Raw genomic sequence first — 5691 nt, forward strand, 5'->3', positions numbered from 1 at the left:
TACTGAAATTAAATACACCCTTTATCTTCTGTGCCCCCATAGATCATGAGTTCTGGAGATCATAGTCTACAATACAGACACAATTTTGATAATTCTCCAAGGACTTAGAACAATACTGTGCATACAGTGGGTGTTGAATAAATAAAAGGTTGACATTGATTGATAGTCTCTTCCCTAAAGGAAATTGATCTCCAATTCAAATCTCCAACATAACACTGAGCAAGGTTAATCTTCATATCCCCACAGATGGAGACTAATGGGATAGACCTAAGTAGGCAGAAGTGCATCAGGAAACCAAATTGGGAAATGATAGCTATTGTCACCTAGGGAATTGCCAAAAATGGATGTCACTCACGGCCCCCCACTCCAATGTCTGAACACTTTTGTCCCCTGTAGATACAAATAGAATGGTGAAAGAATACTGATAAAAATGAAAAATGCATGTAAATAAAGTTTTAACAAATTATTGAAAACTGACTTCAGCAAGTTGGTCATGAGCAACTCTTAGTCATGAAACTCTTAGCTTCTGAAAAATGGCAGCTGCTGCAATGCTGAAGGAAGGTGACAAGCACTTCCTCCTCTCCGTCCTCAGACCACGTCTCAGCCAAAACACTGCCACACAAACACAAGTACTGAACAAACACACACCAGCAAAGTGGTTCAGGTACTTCGTAAACAACATCCCTTAGTAAGCTGACACTAAGCTCATATGACCTGCTCTGTAAATCTGAAGAAGTCTTAACTCTGTCCTTTCAGGAACTCCTAAACATTTTAGCCAGCCCATGTATCTTAGATATCATTCATTTCACCAATGAGAGCCCATTTCTAATACCCAGTATGCTGATTAGAAGTTAGCCATCTTTAAATACTCTCCTTTTCTATTAAAAATAATTATTTAATAATTGGCAAGAAAAATTATTCTAATATACACATTAAATATACTTAATATTTTCTTCTTCTTGAATGGGAGAGAATATAAAAGATGTAACTGCATATTATTCATATAAACATAAGAAAACCCGGACACTCCAAGATAGTTTCATACCCTGTGATATGACCTATATAATGTTTTGAGCAGCAACTTTCATGCTTGTCTTTTCAGTCGAGGGAAAACACATCAACAGGAGTCACTCTGCTTCCTACTTTCTAGGTGTTTGGCTCGACTCCCAATTCCAAAGGCCAAGGAAATTCTGTTGTCCTCCATAAGACTTCTGTAAATTCCCAGAGGGCCTTACAGTCTTATATTCCCTCAGGCTCTGGCAGGTACCTGAAGTTGTATTCCTGGACTCACTGTAATTCAACTTATGAGTCTTACCCTCCCATGTATCCCAAACCTTTTCTCATCATCTGACCCTAATATGGAAGTCAGCTCCTTTCACTGATTTTCAGAATACTCCCACATGCATTTCACATTCATTCACTCACTCATTCATTCAAAGTCTTTACTGAAGGTTTGGCACAACTGAGGTTTATACTTCAAAATACAAAATTCTAAAATTTAAGAGAAAACTACTTATTTTGGCCATTCTGCCACACAGACTGAGGTCCCACATCTGGTTGCTTACTGGTCCTCTGACACAGTGGATTAACTGGTTTATGACCTATTAGTTACGTCCTTTTATAGAGCAGGGTTCAGTATAGTCCTTCAAAGTCTCTCTTCCTTCACCCTTAGTGCTTTCAAATTTTGCACCATTGGGTGATTTGATTTTTCTACTAACATAAGACTTTTCACAATTGGGAGGAACAACAAACAGCAAAGATATTCAACATAATGGCCATTTTAAAGCTATATAATGTGTGAGAAAGAAATACCAGGAGCACTCAGATCACAGGACGATTATCTAGAAATCTCTAATACCCATTTTCTAACTTTATTTAAAAAAACATGTTTATTCATTTTTGAGAAAGAGCATGAGCAGGGGAGGGGCAGAGAGGGAGCGAGACAGAGGATCCAAAATGGGCTCTGTGCTGACAGCAGAGAGCTCAATGTGGGGATGGAATTCACAAACTGTGAAATCATGACCTGAGCTGAAACCAAGAGTCAGATGCCTAACCAACTGAGCCACCCTGGAGCCCACTCTAACTTTCTATTTCTGAGTCATTTACATAAGAACTATTATCCAGGAAGGGTCATTTCTCCATTTTTCTCTTCCAATATTAGAACAGTACATGATTATTTTTTCCACATCTAATTTTGTGATACATGACCTTTCTTCAGTTTCCTAGAGAAGAAAAGATTATTTTATTTCCTACATGATGGAGACCTTATTCTCCCACAGACAACTTTCTTATTCTATTCAATTCTCTGAAGATGAAAAACTAACCCTTTGAGATTATAAAAATAATCCACGGGTATGTTTATATTCCCCCTGGGGTCTGGACTGTAAGGTGACAGAGAAAGAGGCTGGCCTACTTATTACCAATAAACTTATCATGTTTGTTCCCTTTATTATCATAAAAAAGATAAATCTGAGGTCCATTTGCCTATCCAAATGCAAATGAGGGAAATTTGGGCCCTTCTGTCTTCTGATGCCTGAGTACTGCAGAAACCAGAGAGCTTTAACCCAAGAAGCATGAGCTAGCATGTTTGCTTCCAGAACAGTCCTGCCCAGGTGCATGTGAGAAGTTTGGGGAGTGTAAGTTGCCAAGAACTGCACTTTTGACCACGTAGGAATACGTTTTGTGAAAGACAAGCAGCAAAGAAATAGCATATCTCTAGCAGCAGGACTTCTCAAACTTTAATGTATAAAGGAATTAGCTGGGATCGTATTAAAATGTAGTTTCTGATTCATCAGGTCTAGGATGGGGCATTTCTAATGAGCTCCCACGTAATGTCGATGCTGTGGTCTAAGACACAGAAACAAGTAGAAGTCCTCAGATGGTCTCCAGAGGACATCCTAAATACAAAATATTTTGAGTTTTAGTTCAGTGTTACTAAGGCCCTCAAAAGCATATACATTTTTAAATGTCTGGATAAAGTCATACTGTTTTAATTGTGTGTGTGTGTACGTGGAAGTAAATGGCATACGTAAAAAGTGAGGAAATCATGCTTCGTGGATTTTTCACAAAGCCCTTTAACCACCATCCAGACCAAAAAAAGAACATATTACCAGCATCCTTGAAGCTTCCTCACACCCACACCTAAATCACTTTTCTCCCCCACCCCTTCTTGAAGGCAACCACCCTCCTGACTCCTGTAAGCAAGATTGGTTTTGCTGCTTATAAACTTTAGAAAACAAAATGCAGTAAGTACTCTTTTGTTCCTGGATTCATTCACCATTACGCTTGTGATATTCCTCCACATTATTGTATGTAGTTTGTTATGTTTCATTCCTCTGTACCAGAGTTCAGCAAGCTTTTTCTTTCAAGACCCAGCTAGTAAATATTTTTAGTTTTGACTGTCATAAAGACTGTTCAAACTACCCAACATGGCTGCTGGAGCATAAAACCAGCCCTAGACAACCCATAACAAATCTGGCTCTGTTCCAGTTAAACTTTATTTACAAAAGTAAGGTCAAATTTGACCTGTGGGTTATAGTTTGCTGACCCCTGTTCTATTGCAGTCCATTATTTATCACAATTTATTTCTCCATTTCCTTCTTAATGAGTATATTAGTTTTCTATTGCTGCTGTAGCAAATTACCACAAATTAAGCACAGTGAAACAACACAGTTACTATCTCCCACTTCTGTAGGTCAGAATCTGGGTGGGCTCAACTAGTTCCTCTCTTCCAGGTCTCACAAAGCTGAAATAAAATTATCATGGGCCTCGGATCTTACCCAGAAACTCTGGGAAAGAAATTGCTTCCTGGCTCATTCTGGTAGCTGATAGAAGTTGATTCATTGTCATTGTAGGACTGAAGTCCCTGTTACCTTTTTGGCTGTCAACTGGAAGTTGCCTTTAGCCCCTCAAGGTCTCTCTTTAGTCCTTATCCAAGGCCCCCTCCATCTCAGAATCAGCAACAACAGGGCACATTCTTCTCACACTTGGAATCGCTCTTCCAGAGGCTTCATTTATTTATGTTTCACATTTAAATATATAATCTTCCTTAACTGGTTTAGGGTACGGTATGAAGATATGATGAAGAATCACTCTTTTCTCTGTGTGTGGATATCCAACTGACCCAGCACTGTTTATTGATAAGACTGTCTTTCCTCCACTGCTCTGCAGTGTCAAACTGTAATCAGTCTGGGGCGCCTTGGGTGGCTCAGTTGGTTAAGCGTCTGACTTCGGCTCAGGTCATGATCTCACGGTCTGTGGGTTCGAGCCCGTGTCGGGCTCTGTGTTGACAGCTCAGAGCCTGGAGCCTGCTTCTGATTCTGTGTCTCCCTCTCTCTCTACCCCTCTCCTGCTTGCTGTCTCTCTCTCTGTCTCTCTCTCTGTCTCTCTCTGTCTCTCTCTCTCTCAGAAATAAACATTAAAAAAATTAAAACAAAATTGTAATCAGTCAATGGCCATGTATACATGAGTTTATGTCTGGACTACTTGTTCCATTGTCTAGTTCTCGATCCTTACACTACTAATAACTTTAGCTTTTTTATAAGCTGACAGTGTAACTCTTTGAATTTTGTACTTTGACACTGTGAATCTGGCAGAGTTTGACCTGAGACTGATTTTGATTGGCATGTGACACATGGTAGGGAGGTTGTAAGGGTGGTTTCCATTGACCTCTAACCACTGAAACTACCAAATACTTACTGTAAAGAACCTAGGATTCCCGTATGAATTAATTGGCTACAGTCAGTTTGCTATGCATTGCTAGGTAATTTTGAACTTTATCCTGAAGGCAAACAGAAATCAGTAAAACAATTTAGACAAGCAATTAGGTTTTTTAATTGCTTTTTAATAAAGAAGTTAGGTGAGAACAACATGGTTAAGTCTTATTTCAAACAAATACACTAATAACCAGAAAGAAAATGGGTGGTAAATTGGGAGTTTATTGAAGTGTTTAGGTCTAGAGATGACAGGACCTGAGATGGGCCTGTGACAATGGCAGTAATAGCTAAGGTAGTAGAGGTAAAAAAAAAAAAAAAAAAAAAAAAAGGATTTAATGGATGCTACTCGGAGATTAATTATACCTGGAGTATTGGCTCCAATGATGAGAGACGTGGTACCTAGGCAATGCTACTGACAAAGAACTCAGGAAAAGTTGTATATAAAGATAATGGATTGAGTATTGAGTATGTTGAGATTAAGTTGCCTGCAACCTATCTAAATGGGCACATTTATTAGAGAGAAATAGGGGCTGGTGCTCAGCAGAGAAATCAAAGCTGGAAATAGGTTTGAGGGAGTTTTCTGCATTTAGATAACTGGAGTCATGACTGAATCAGATCATCCAGCAAATGTGTACAAAGAAGGAAGAAAAGAGTACTGTGGATAGAATCTTGGTGACTTTCAATGTCTATAAGCTGCCCTAAGAGAGAGAGAAAGAGAAGGACTTATTTATCTAAAGTGTTTTTCTTGAGAGAGAGGAAGCACAAGCAGCAGAGGAACAGAGGGAGAGAGACAAGAGTGAGACACAGAATACGAAGCAGGCTCCAGGCTCTGAGCTGTCAGCACAGAGCCCAGTGCAGGGCTTGAACTCATGGACTGTGAGATCATGACCTGAGCCAAAGTCAGATGCTCAAATGACTGAGCCACCCAGGTGCCCCAAGAATGACTTATTTTAGAAGTGGAGAGGGAATCAGGAAC

The sequence above is a fragment of the Prionailurus bengalensis genome, chromosome D4, assembly GCF_016509475.1.
Source record: "Prionailurus bengalensis isolate Pbe53 chromosome D4, Fcat_Pben_1.1_paternal_pri, whole genome shotgun sequence".
In the NCBI taxonomy this organism is placed as follows: Eukaryota; Metazoa; Chordata; class Mammalia; order Carnivora; family Felidae; genus Prionailurus; species Prionailurus bengalensis.